This window comes from Pongo abelii, chromosome 11 (genome assembly GCF_028885655.2).
Source record: "Pongo abelii isolate AG06213 chromosome 11, NHGRI_mPonAbe1-v2.0_pri, whole genome shotgun sequence".
Lineage (NCBI taxonomy): Eukaryota > Metazoa > Chordata > Mammalia > Primates > Hominidae > Pongo > Pongo abelii.
The window spans coordinates 24,951,354-24,965,731 of record NC_071996.2 but is presented as its reverse complement, the minus strand read 5'-3'; the positions used below and the strand labels follow the sequence as shown (position 1 = coordinate 24,965,731).

The 14,378-nt window shown below is 35.1% G+C and overlaps 1 long non-coding RNA gene across 1 annotated transcript; it reads right to left on the bottom strand.

Moving 5' to 3' along the window:
• Window positions 1-7,067: 7,067 nt before the first annotated feature.
• LOC112132267 (uncharacterized) lies at window positions 7,068-13,480 on the bottom strand. Its single transcript, XR_002914074.3, has 3 exons — window positions 13,156-13,480; window positions 10,554-10,751; window positions 7,068-7,118 (listed from the first exon to the last, which is right to left on the bottom strand). It is a non-coding gene; the product is annotated as an uncharacterized LOC112132267 (long non-coding RNA).
• Window positions 13,481-14,378: the final 898 nt, after the last annotated feature.

Below are 14,378 nucleotides of genomic sequence, written 5' to 3'. Positions count from 1 at the left end.
CTCTCTAATCAATACACATTTTTTCTATGTTTTCATTTACATACTCCAAACTGACCTTCATCCTCACAACTCAACCACAATTGCTCTCTGCAAGGTTTCTGAAAAACATCATCTTACCCACACTAAGGGTTAATTCATGCCCTTTAGAAAGAGTAATGTGCTGCACTTATTCCTAAATTTCAGGTTTGCTATGTATTCAAATTTAGAAATTAAGAAGATAATATAACACTATGAAGAGTTGGGGTTAATTATGCACATGGAAAATTGCACACATTAGATCTGCGGTTTTTGTTGCAATAACATAAAAAGAAATTGGCAAATTCATTTTTTTGGTACATATTGCATAAGAGCCCACTTTTCTAGATAAGTTGCTATATGCTAATGATAAACAAATGATGACTTTTGGAGTCCATAGCCCTGAGATAACACAACTATATAAATATAAAATTAGGAATTCTATAGGAACTTGAAAAAATACGTCAAAATATCATAATACAAACAGAAGTTAGCACTATCTTGAAGTTAGAGAATGCTTCCTGAAGATATTTTTGGGTTGGGTCTTAAAGTATGAGAAACCATTTGCCAGGTAGACAAGAAGGAAAGAGAGAACACATGAAATGATAGGAACTGTGTTATAAAAATTAAAGATTTTTTAAATAGCAAAACTAATATTAATTTAGTACATTAATTTAAAACATGAGAAACATTGAGAATTAAATAATTGTATTTATTTTTAAAACCTTTAAAAATAGTGTTTGCTCTCTGTTATGTAAATAACATAGATTAGGAAATGGAGTGAATATCTTTTCTATGTCTACGGAAACTGTTATATCCTTTCTGAGTTTGGATTAGCTTTCAGTATTTTATTCTTTGTTTTGCTTAGTTTTGTTTTTTTGAGACAGACTATCACTTTGTTGCACAGGCAGGAGTGCAGTGGCCCAGCCCTATCTCGGCTCACTGCAACCTCCACCTCTCTGGTTCAAGCAATTCTCCTGCCTCAGCCTCCTGGGTAGCTGGGATTACAGGCGCCCACCGCCATGCCTGGCTGATTTTTTTTTTTTTGTATTTTTACTAGAGACAGGGTTTCACCATGTTGGCCAGGCTGGTCTCAAACTCCTAACCTCAGGTGATCCACCCACCTTGGCCTCCCAAAGTGCTGGGATTACAGGTGTGAGCTACCATGGCCGGCCTGTTTTTTTTTCTTTTAATGTCTAATAACTCTTGAGAATTCCTTTAATGTGAAGTCTTTTGCTGTCATTCCTTCCTTTGAGACGTCTTTCTCCTTTTTGTCACAACTGCTTTCCTCATTGATGTTGATAAAGTCACCTTCACTAAATTCTTCAGGCTGCAGATTTAGTTTCTCACACGACAGCAGTGTCATTTCCATGGTCAGCTATTTCTTCTAATATAACTTAATGTTTGAATCAATCAAATTTCACTCTAGTGTTATCATATTTTGTTTTTTTTTTATTTCCTTTGGCTATGCTTTCATTTTTATTGGTATGTTGTCTTTTTTCAATTATCTATTTTTGTAAAATGTCACATGGGTTTTTTACTGAGAAACAAGGCAGCAAGACAACTACACATGTTCTTATCTATGCACAAGCTGAATAACATGCTCAGTGATCAATTAGAGTATACTTCAGAAAACTGACCTCATTGGCCATTGATCCTGCTGTTTATTTGTTATTTACACAGTGATGTGTGCATTGAAGAGTGAGCAGGGAAGTTTGTACTTCATGCAATTATTCAGTGTTAATATATTATAGTAATTGCAATTTGAACCATGTGGATGGGGACTGGTGGTGTTAAACTAAACTGTGGTAACTGAAATTTATGCATGCTCACTTCATATCAAGTGAAGAGGGCCTCTAGAAATATTCAAAGGAGCTAGAAATGGGTACATACAGAAGATAGGAGGTGTGGGAGGGTGCACTTAAGGAAGTGTCAACTCGCTACTTGGATTTTGGGACACCATTATAACCATTTTCAGTTATTTTCAGTAGCTCTTGCTCTCACACAGGGGTATAGATCTCGTATGCCTAGGGATGTCCACTTTACACAGTGTTTTGATAGATATAATATGTATTTTATAACTTTTTGTCTAATATTAAATGCAGGCCTGTGTGACTAGCTTTTATATTAATGAGTTGCCAATAGCTTTAAGCACTAAAAATTGCAACAAATTATAACACTTTTAATACTAAAATATTATCACCTACAAAAAATGTATTTTATATTAGATGGCACTACTTAAATAACTGGCATATTTGTAACAATCAGACACAAAGCACAGATATAAAAGTATTTAGTTCATAATTGGACTCTGACAACACTTTCTATGGCTGTTTCTGGGATTCTCCTGGCAGTTGGGGTTTCCTTCTGACTTCTTGCTTTTAAGCGGCTCCTACCTATTTAAAGAGAAAAGGAACCCTCTATGGGGACAGGCCTTTTAGCTGAGCTTCTCCTTTCAATAGAAAGTGAAGCATTTTTGTTTGTTATTGTTGCTATTGGTTTAGGCCTTTTGAATTGATGCTTTTGAAAGACCCCAGGAAAACTTATATTCTCCTCTAAGTAGCTCCGCAGGCTTCTTGAATTCCAACTGAGGCAAAGTGTTGAAGGAAATGTGAGATCAAGAGCTTCCCCATTCATTTTAGAAGATTCAGCCCAAAGCTAACACACAAGCAAGCGAGAGAGAGGAGGGTGACTGCAGCTTTGTTGTTGTCTGCCTGTCAATCATTTGCAGCTGTGATCCAACCTCAAAAGGAAGACTTGGGTCAGAGAAAGCCCCAGAGCTGGTATTCCTAATGATTTCTGAATTTAGAGTTTAGAATGCAAGTGATTCCATTTACTCATGTGATACCAACAGGAGAAAAAAATGAACTCAAAGTGTCAATTCAGAGAGATTATTAAAAAAAAGCACAGATTAGATCAATTATACTACAAATTTTGGTGTTTTCTCCCTTATATTGTTTAGAAATATCTTCTAGAGAGAAAGAAAAAAAAACTAAAAAGAAATAACCTTAAAGGGTAATTTGAAAATAAATGGACTTTGATGGGTTCTGCACAAACAAGTGAACATTTATGATTTGCTCATTTGTCACTCTGGACTCCATTTTTTTAATTATTTTTAGCCATGTCTTGATATTTAATAGTTGTGTGTTCCTGAACTGAATCTTCAGAAAGGTATAAAGAAATAAAGGAACAAAATGCTAATATTTGCCTAACCAATGGCCCAGAAACCATGGCCTTGGCCAGACTGTTAAAATTATGAAACACATGATGTGTTTTACATTTCCATTCCTGAGTGCAGTGTCCTGTCATATTTTCTCATCATTGTTTTCTACATGGCTATTTCTGGCCTTTCTGTATGTCGTCTTAGCAAATTAGCATTCATCTTTTTTCATCACTTGAAAGAAGGTGGCAAATCAGCATTTCTCTCTAAATAAATTTTAACTGAGAATGTAAAGCAATATCTTTTTTTTTGCTCTGTTATTTCTTTATTATGATAACACCTAAAAGATAGCATCCTGTGGAAACTTTGGAATCTCTTTTTTAGGAGGTACTCTGTATTTTTAATTATAACTTTCTATGATTTTCAAAGTCTTTGTTTTATACATTTACTAAGACTGGCATCTTTTTCTATCTTTTCTAGCCTTTTATACAAGCGTATCTTTTATTTTAGAAAAATTAAAATTTTATTTCAAAGGCTATATTTGAAGCAAGAGAATTGCTAGGAAATCATTAAATATTTCAGGATTTTTTATGTCCTGAATTTTATGCTTTTTCCATTACTGCAGTAGTTAAATGAGTTTTCTCTGGGTTCTTATTTTCACATCTAGTTAGAAAGTTTACATTGTGAAAAGGACATGCCCTCTAAGATGGTTTTTAATAAATAACTGACATTAGTGGAGAAACAGAGATATACCTCAAGTACAATGACTTCTCATGTCTTCTTCTTTTTGCTAAGAAAAGAGTGATGAAAACCTGAAAAATTATTTTTTGGAAATGCTGCTGCCAAACCTGATGAGACCAGATCTTCAGTTTGGTTCCATAAACTAATTTGTCAGCAACCCTGCACCAGGGCTTGATAAAATTCCTGGGAATTGGAAGTTAAGTAAGAGACAAGAGCAGGGAGAGCTAGTCAGTAGCTGATTATAGACCAGTGTCTATAAAAGTGCTATAAGTGAAAGATCAGGAGAAATCACACAGAGAGACCTCCTTCTCTCCACAGATAAACAACTATTCTGATTTCTTAAAGTCACAGGTTAGTTTCAACTTTCCTAGAACATCATGCAAATAGAAGCAGACAAGATGTGTATTTGAATCTTGAACAATGAGGAAGTTAGGTGAGCCAACACCCTACAAAATAAAAATTCTGAGTATAACTTTTGACTACCCTAAAACTTAACTACTAATAGCCTATTGTTGAACAAAAGCCTCATGGTTAACAAACTGTTGGTTAACACATATTTTGTATTATACATGTTATATACCATATTCTTACACTAAAGCAATCTAGAAAAAAGGAAATGTTATTTAAAATCATAAGGAAGATAAAATATATTTATTATTAAGTGGAAGTGGATCATCATAAAGGTCTTCATACACATCATCTTCATGTTGAGTAGGCTAAGGAGGAGGAGGAAAAGGAGAGGTCGGTCTTGCTGTCTCTGCCTTCTAAAGAGACAGAAGAGATGGAGGAGGTGGAGAAGGTGAAAGGGGAGGCAGGAGAGGCAGGTACACTCTGTGTAACTTTATGAAAATATATCATAACTTTTATCTAAGCTTTTTGCTTTTTCATTTCTCTAAAAATATTTCTATATGATACTAATTCTTTCACTGTTTCCTTTAATTTCAGTACCCACATCATACAAGGGTCCATGTCATAAAAGAAGTCAAAAGTCGGAAGCCTTGTGCTGAATTATCTCATGTTGATTTGTTTTCTAGCATTGCTTATTCTACGTCTTCTTCTTCATCGTCTGGCACTGATTCGAAAGCAGTCGTCATCAAGTCTTCTGTTAATTCCTTTTGTGTGGTGTCTATTAATCCTCAAATTTCTCCACGATCCATATCTTAAAACATTTAATCATGTCCCCCTTCACCTTTTTGTCATATCCACAATCTCTTTCATGAATTCCTTGACTGGCTTAGTCATAAATCCTGTGAAGTCATGCATAACACATGGACAGTTTTCTCCAGCAGTAATTTGCTTTTTCAGACTTGATGGCTTTCATAGCTTTTTAAAAAAATATAACAAAGATGGTATTTTCAGTTCATTAGTCCTATCAGACTTTCATGATATTCTCTGTAGCAGGGTTCTCTTCCATAATACTGACAATCCTTTCCATTGGGTACCGCATGTAATGAGCCTTAATGGTCTTTAGGACTGCCTGATCTACAGGGTGAATTATAGATGTTGTGTTTGGGGCAAATAGATCACTTTAATGTCTTTGGTGCTGAAATAAGAGTTCTGGTTGGCCACGGGCATTGTTCAATATCAAAAGAACTTTAAATGGCACTGCCTTACTGGTAAGATACTTTCTGACTTCAGGGACAAAGCATCAATGGAATCAATCCAGAAAAAGGATTCTCATTGCCAAAGCCTTCTTGTTGTACAATGCAAAGACTGACAGCTGGTGTTTATCTTTTTACTTTAAGGCTCAGGAATTAACAGCTTTATAGTTAAAGGCAGTCCTTATCATAAACCCAACTGCATTTGCACAATAGAGTTAGCTTATCCCTTCCTGACTTAAATCCTGGTCTTCACTTCTCTTCCTTACTGATAAATGTCTCTTGGGGCATTTTTTCCCCAAGAATACAGCTCTTTTGTCTGCACTATAAATCCGTTCAGGCAGATATGTATCTATTTTCAATGACTTTCTTAATGTTGTCTGGGAACTCGTCTGCTGCCTCCTGTTTGGTAGAATTATTTCTCCTATTATCTTGACATTTTTTAATCGAAGGCTCTTTCTAAAATTATCAAACCATCCTTTGCTGGCATTAAATAATCTAGCTATAGGTTTTTCACTTGTCTTTTGGTTCGTCATATAATAACTTGACTTTTTCTCAAATCAAAGTCTAACATATATGCATTTGTTATGGTAATCCAGGACCCACATGAAAGCTACATTTTTAATACAAGATAAAAGTCATTTTGCAAAAACTGCAATTTTTTTATGCCTGCTGGCACAGCTGTAGCAACAACTTTACTTTTTTTTTCCATTTTTTTGAGAGAAGATGAGAAGGCACAGACATTAAGGAGAATGCCTGTGAAGACATAGACAGAGATTGGAGTTATGCTGCCAAGGAATATCTGGAGCCATCAGAAGCTGGAAGAGGCAAGGAAGGATTCTCCACTGGAGTTTTCTGAGGGATGCCAACAGGTTGTTTGACTTGTCACCTTCAGAACTATGAGAGAATAAATGTATATTGTATTAAGCCACCAAATTTGTAGTAATTTATTATGTCATTCCTAGGAAACTACTACAGAATCTAAGAAAGGGGCAGATATTTAAAAGAAGACAGGCCAAGATTAAGAAGCAGAATACTCTGCCACTCTCTTGATATTTATCCCTCCTTTCTCAGTCTGTTTCCTCATTAATGAGGAAACTAACTAGGATGATATTGAAGTTGCTCTGACATGTTTTCTAATTTCCCAATGTAATGATGAGGATGATGATTTCAGTTCTTCCTCCAATATAACTTGAGTAATGCTTAGTGCAATTTAAATTTCAGTTCTTGTTCTATTTTAAAGAACAAATGCATTCCGTCCTTTGTCTTATATTCAATCACATGGATGTAAGGTATCAGACTCCTGTCTGGCTCACCTATGTGTATGTGTGCTTGTATCCTTCCATTCCAATGTGCAGGTAACAAGTATATCCTAAATTGTATCTACTTAAGTATTTGCTAACCCAGTATCAAGGCCAATTTTATAAGTCACCATTTTCTCAAGGAAATAGATGTCCACAAATATCAGAGAGAAGTATATAAATCCCTTTGGTGAACATTCTTCGTGACCAAATGCTCAGATTGCTGTTCATGGTACAATGATCTAACAGTGCCTGCAGGGAAACTTTCTCTTCATCTCTTGCAAAAAGGTGGCACCAACAACACTGGTAAACAAGAAGAGATATATTAAAGGCCAGATATTACACACAAATGCAGAGACATTTCTATTCACACATAAGCATCTGTCATAAGGACACTTTTTATTTTGCTCTTTTTTAATGATTACCTTTCAGAGTAGAACTGAACGCTGGCCATCATTTATAGAATGACTGCATATTGAATGCTTGCTGTTTATATGTTTATAAGTGCATCTATATGCCTATATATTGTGACTCTGACCTTTCAGAACTCATACTGAGAAATAAGAGCAATATATGAGGCACTTTAAAATTATGTTCCTCTGATTTTAACATCTGTGTTTTCTTTTAATCTAGCCCACAGGCTGCTTAGTTGATTCATGAGAAGACTATGAGTAGGGAGAAAAGTTAAAACCCAGTCCCACAGATTAATCCAATAAAGAATAGAAGAGAAAATTTAATTTCAAGTTTTGTTAATCAGAATTACCTGGGGACTTGTTAACACAGAAGTCACTGAGCCCCAATTCCAGAGTTTCTGAAGTCTGGGGAAGGCTCAAGAATCTGTGTTTCTATTAAGTTCACAACTGATGCTGATGCTGCTGGTCTGAGTGAAATACATGGAGAACCACTGACAATGACCTCAGAGAACACGTGTACACTTCTGAATATGCTTGAGACCTTAAGATGTCAATATGGTAGTGGTTTTAACTTGGACAGGGTATCCAAAATGTGATATAAGTGCTAAGTCTTACCCATCCAGAAAGTAGAGTTGAGATTGTTGACAAGTTTCTATCTCAGGCAAGTGTCATGTAAGGAACTAGGGTTGGACTGAATCTGTAATAATGAAGTGACGGCATTGACTCGAAGTCCAGGTGGGAGATATTGGGGAGGGAAGACTTGTTTGAAATAAATCCAGGGGTCTGAAACGTTCTACTCCTTCTGAGTGGAGGTAAGTGTGGCACACAATCTTTTAAATATACAAAGGACAGAAACACTGCCAGAACATAAAACTGAATACTCAGTACAACAAGGGAAATATCTGTAGTGGACTCATCCTGCAAATTGCAAACCTTTCCTATAAGTGATCCTTACAAGGAAGCTTAACTTTCAGGGGTTTATCTTGATTTCTTTTGATAAGAAGCTAGGGTTTAGAGTTAGAAGGTGGATTCCAAATGCAATAATTTCTCTTCTTATCAGTTTGCTGGCCTTGGTCATGTTGCTTGATCTTGCCAATCTTTCAGTAATAAATAAAAACTCCCTCTGCAATATAATTTATGAATGAAATAAATTATCAAATATAGTAAGATACAAAGGCACTTTTAGGAGTTTTGTAGGAGTAACTGTAATTTTATTTTATTATTTAGCCATGCTTGTGCGTGAGTATTTTTAAATACCAGGAGTTAGGGTAAGTAACTATAGCTACAACCACAGGGTGAATGTATTAGTTTTTTCTTGCTTTCTTATACTGAGAAGAGAGAAGATTAAGGACAGACATTTTGTGGTTTATTTTCCACCCATTCCCAATTTTCACAAGGAGTCAATATCATCCTTTAGTGGAGTAATAAAATCAACATGACATTCACAATTTACTAGGCAAGCCGAAGTACTTTCCTAGGGGGGTTTCAGTAATGAAATACTGTCATTCACTTCATCAATCTCAAAATCAAATTGAAGGCCTAGGGGAAAGTATCCCTGAAGAATTAACATTTTTCATGTTGCATATGTGTATAATACAATAATTTTTAAAGTAGAGGCAATTTTTTCCTGGGTGTCATAAAAAAGGGAAAGAAGGTAAAATGGTAAATTGAAATGAGCCTGAAAAGTCACGTGCTCAGCATCTTCCAATTTACATTTCTATGGTCTGTTTACAATGGTTTGGAATCCTTCACTGCAAAATAATTGGTATTTTCTTTTATAAGGTAGTTTTCTACTTCTTCTAATGATTCTCATCTTGTTAGTGATGGTTGAAAACAGGTTCCAAAACAGACGATTTCATAGCTTTATTCTTTTTCACTTTAGTGAGTCCCTTACGATTCTGCACAGAGTAAGCATTTGACACCTATCTTCCAAAATCACAAGGCTAGCAACAGCAGACAACAAACACACGCTCCATACTATTTCATTCAATCCTTTTGTGAAGGATTCTGAATAAATAAGGGGCTCCTTGAATGACCTGCCTTCATATTCTTCAGAGAACAGGGCACTTCTCCCATTGTTTAAGAATACAAAACCACTGTGGACGATTTTGGAGTGTCTCATGGTAACACAAAGAGGAGAGGAGACTGCTATTTTCTTCTTTTCTAGATTTGCCCACAGTTGGTGTTTGAAGAAAGTTTCCATTTCTGAAACGTTAGTACTGACAGAGTAAAATGAAAGGGAAAAGGCACAGAGCCTGCCCTTGAGTTGCTCATAGATACAACAGAATTCTTTTAGTTTACCAATGTTTCTAATATTATTTGATACTATTCTTAGGCTGAAAGATATATGTATCTAAAACCCTGGAACTTTATTGAGTGCTACTTTTATTGTATGAAAAGAAGGGAGAAAACATATGTTTAAAATACAAATTATTATTGTCAACTTTTCTCAGTTAATTTTTATGGGATGCCTAAATTGAATTGTAATCATCATTCCTTCATATGTATTCATTATACCCTTTCCTAAAGAGGACATCACAGTCTAAAAACCCTACCTCCCCTCCTATTTTGAAATACCAGGAGTTAGGGTAAGTAACTATAGCTACAATCATGTCATCCTGAACCATATCATCCTCTTGCAGTCTCAGGTCAAACTCCTCATCTCTACCCTCAGAGGAATTACCTTCTACATTTAAAATAGTTATTCTTGCTCACATTTAAGTGGTAAAAATTAAGTGATAATAAGGGCCCATAATGAGAGGCAGTCCCCTTGTTCATCCATCTGTTCTTCTAGTCAGGATCCTTAGAGGAGGCCAATTTTTATTTTTGAACACTCAATAAATAGTTATTAATTTTATTATGTTTGAGGCACTTCTCCATTCACTCACTCAAAAATATTACTTGAGTCACAAATATGACAGCCCTTGTGCTAGGCACTAGTGATTTGAATTTGAAATAGACAGAAAACAGACATGGTGGTTAAAAGCTGTAGACCATGAGTTTTCAAGCAGCTGATGTGAAGGGATAGATCTCTCCCTGCTCCAATCTATTTCAGACTGGTGCTATTTTGTGCAATATAGTACCAAAAAAATGAAATAAAAATAAAAATTACAAACCAAACATTTAATTATTATATTCAACAAACAAAACTATTACTGTCAAATTGCTAGGCAAGTTTCTAAGCCCTTATTCTCCATTTGCTCATCAAGACAGGTAACTTGAAATTTCTGGACTGAAAAAGCAGGGGAACTACATTTGAGAAGCATCTGTATAGGTTATGAGACACAAACACAGCTGGGGAACACTTTCTTCTAATTCCTCTTACCTTTTGGTATGTCTCTACCAGCACCCCTCAGGCTGCTGAGAACTGCTCTTCTCTTCAGAGGTAGCCTTGCTGGGTCATTAAAATGAGGGATGCTTTCAGGTGGAGGCTTTCAGATGGGACTCAGGAAGGTCTCCTGGTGGAGCCTGGCACCATTCTGTTAGGGATTCACGGGCAATGGAAGCAGACACTTCTCATCAACTGCAAATACTATAATTTGTACCTTCATTTTTTTCTTCATGAACTTCAATAATTATACAGATTTTTAAATGAAATTTGAAAATATAATTTGCTAAAACGTTGTCTCCTTTTCCTCAGTTTGCAAATGTATACTTATATCTCTACCTTTTCTTTTTCTTTAAGCTACCTTCATAACATAACACACACATATTCATGGAGATTGTACACATATATACTTAAGCCTATATTTCTTATTCCATCAATTTTAGGTCTCAACTTCTTTTATACATTGGCATATATTAATATCTTAAATTATCTAAAGCCCATTCATTCTCTACTACTACCTGTTGACTTTTGTGGGCTGCATTTTCGTAATATAAGGATGTCACTATAGTCTGCTCTGTAACCATAAAATTTTCTGTATTTTTTCTATATTTTGTTTCTAACAGATGAAAATCACTTAGTAGTGATTTATTATTAATATTATATAAATAATGTTCATATTATAGTGTAGTAGATTCATGAGTCAGTACTCATGCATTTTACAATCGTCTATGGATTTTATTTTTTGTGCACTTTAGCTTTCAATGTTATTGACAAAACATCTTATAGCAAAATAATTCTCATTCTTCTCTCATCCTGGACGCTTTAAAGATATTATTTGATTGTGTTATACAGTTGAAACTTGTAATATAGGGGTTACAGGTGCCAACCCCTCACATTCTAAAATCTACATATAAATTTTGACACCCCCAAAACTTATCTACTAATAGCTTACTGTTGACTGGAAGCCTTACCACCAATAAAATAGTCTGTTAACACATAATTTTGTATGTAATCTCTATTGTATACTGTATACTTAAAATAAAGGAAGCTAGAGAAAAGAAAATGTTATCAGGAGGATCATAAGGAAAAGGAAATACATTTACTATTGACAAAATAGAAGTAGATCTTCATAAAGTTTTTCAAATTGAGTAGGTTCAGGAGGAGGAAGAGGAGAGATTGGTCTTGCTGTCTCGGAGTGGCAGAGGAAGAAGGAAATCCACATATAAGTGGACTCACACAGCTCAAACACATTTTGTTTAAAACTCAATTGTATTTCCTAACAATATGTTTAAGTGATAATTTTTTAAAAATCATTTACCTTCATGGGTATTCATTATCCATTCTGTCTCAAGGATTATATCTTTTTCCAGTTAAGGAAATGCTTGCTATAGTCACATAGCCATTTTTGTTACATGTGTGTTATTATAACCACATAGGAATTATTACAGCTACATAGTGATTTGTTCCTCGGTGCCTTCTTTGTTGTTTCATCCCCTAATTTCCTATGCTGGAATCATTCCTGATCTTTGCATCTCTTTTTTTTTCCCTCTCATATTGTTTCTTTTACATTTATTTTCTTTTCCAAACTATTTTATTTGCAAGACTATTCCTTGTTCAGGGTGCTCACTGAAGTGTCGATTCTTTTAGTTTGTGTTCAGCTGAAACGTTTTGACACAGATTTCCCTCCATGTGCTATTCAGTTCAATGAGTATTGACAAATGCATAATGTCACATAACTACAATTATAGTAGGATACATAATAGTTCAGCCTTCCTAAAAATCCTTTGCCTGATCAAACTCTTGTTCTCTCAAATTATTCTCTGTCCTCTGGTAAAAATCTTACCTTCTTTATCTTAGCATTTTCTATTTAGTGATGACTTTCAAATACATGTTGAACCTTGTATGTTCACTTATATTATAATGAGGGAAAAGCAAGTAGGCCAAAGGGTGGCGGATATGACCCAACATATAGGCTGATTAACTTTGCACTAGTGGATGAGTACAGTGACCCTGGAATTGTCAGAAGAAGAATGTATTTAATCTGGATTCCAAAACCCATAGCCCATATTTCCATTTACATAGGATAGTTCAGCTACATCCTCAGCCATAATCCAACATGTTAATTAACTAGGCCTTTTGTTTCAAAATATTGTTGAAATGCGTCTTCTACTGAAGGACTACCTTCCCATTAAACCTCCTGTGTGATTTTAAAAGTTTTTAATTATTTTTTGTTATCTCAATAAGATCTTGGTGGCCATGAGAGGCAGTCATACGTACAAAGTCTGCTACAAGGTAAATTAAGTAATATTTTCTATACCAACACTTATGTTACTTAGAACTTCACATATGCTACCTTGCAGTATGAATATTTTTACTGCCATCTTCCATTTCCTACATGAATTAAATAATAAAAGCTCTTATAAATCAAGATCTATGATTTATATATTAAGATTATATGTATATCATTTGGTAAAAGTAAAAAATAAAAAGACACTAAGGGACTGTCATCAAACAATTTTGCAGTCTCTATCACTTAGAAGTATAGCTTTATGTTGAATTGCCTTATAATTTTAAATAAATAATTATTGTCGTTACTTACCTACATTTTTTCAATGGGAAAGAAGGATATCATTATGATAAGTCAACTGTCTTACATTCTGTTGGTCTTAGCGCTCAGGTACAGGATGAGTGTTTTCCTCTTTTGCTGCTTTCACAAGATTTTTTTTTCAACATTCTGACTACAGTATGTCCAACTGTAGAGCTTGTTGTATTTCCTCCTTAGAGTTTATTGAGCTTTTTGGATGTGAAGATTAATGATATTTTTCAAAATGCATATGTTTTTAGCCATTATGTATTCAAATATATTTTTGACTTTGTCTCTTTCCTCTCGTTTTGCAGCTTACATTATGCATATGTCGGTGCACTTAGTGGTATTTCAAATTTCTCTGAGGCTGTGTTTATGCTTCCTCATTTGTTCTCCTTCCTGTTTTTCTGATTGCATAATCTCTATATCTGTGTCTTCAAATTCACTGATTCATGCTTCTGCCAGCTAAAACCTACTGTTCAGACCCTCCAGTGAATGTTTCATTTTGGTTCTTGCACTTTCTACTCTAGAATTTCTGCCTGGCTCCTTCTGTTATTTCTATCCCTTTATTGCTATTCTCTATTTTATGAGACATTGCTGTCACTTTCATTTAATTCATTAAACATGGCTTCACATTGTTCTTTGAATATAGGTATCATAGCTTCTTTGACATCTTTGTCTGCTAAATCCTACATCTGGGCACTCTAAAGAAAGTTTCTAGCATGCTTTTTTCTTTCTATGTATGAGTTACATTTTCCTATTTCTTTGTATGCCTCTTTTCTGTTAAAAATTGGACATATTAGATAGCAGATTGTAGCCAATCTGGAAATCAAGCTGACCCACCAGCAGCCCATCTCTCTGTCAAGGGCTTGTTATTATTTGGTTAGTGATCTGGCTGAATTAGTTCCGTGAGCTATTTTCCTCCGGCAGTGTGTCATTTCTGATGTCACTCCTTTGAGGGCCCCACTTGGGCATTTTGTGCACATTCTGTCTGACCATCAGAGATGGCTGTGGTCTTAGCCAGCCTCTTTTTAAGTGTATCTTAGTGAAGAGTCCCTTAAGCTTTTAGCTGGGCTTCCTCTTTTAGTATTGTATCCAGCTAACAGCCTCCTTTATTTGCCAGCTGATTGTTTGTTTATTTATTATTTATTTATTTTATGACAATGCTCTGGGGGCATAAATTGCTTCACAATATAATCCAATTAAAGTGGGCAACTGTGCATAAGAAGGGTGTTGCC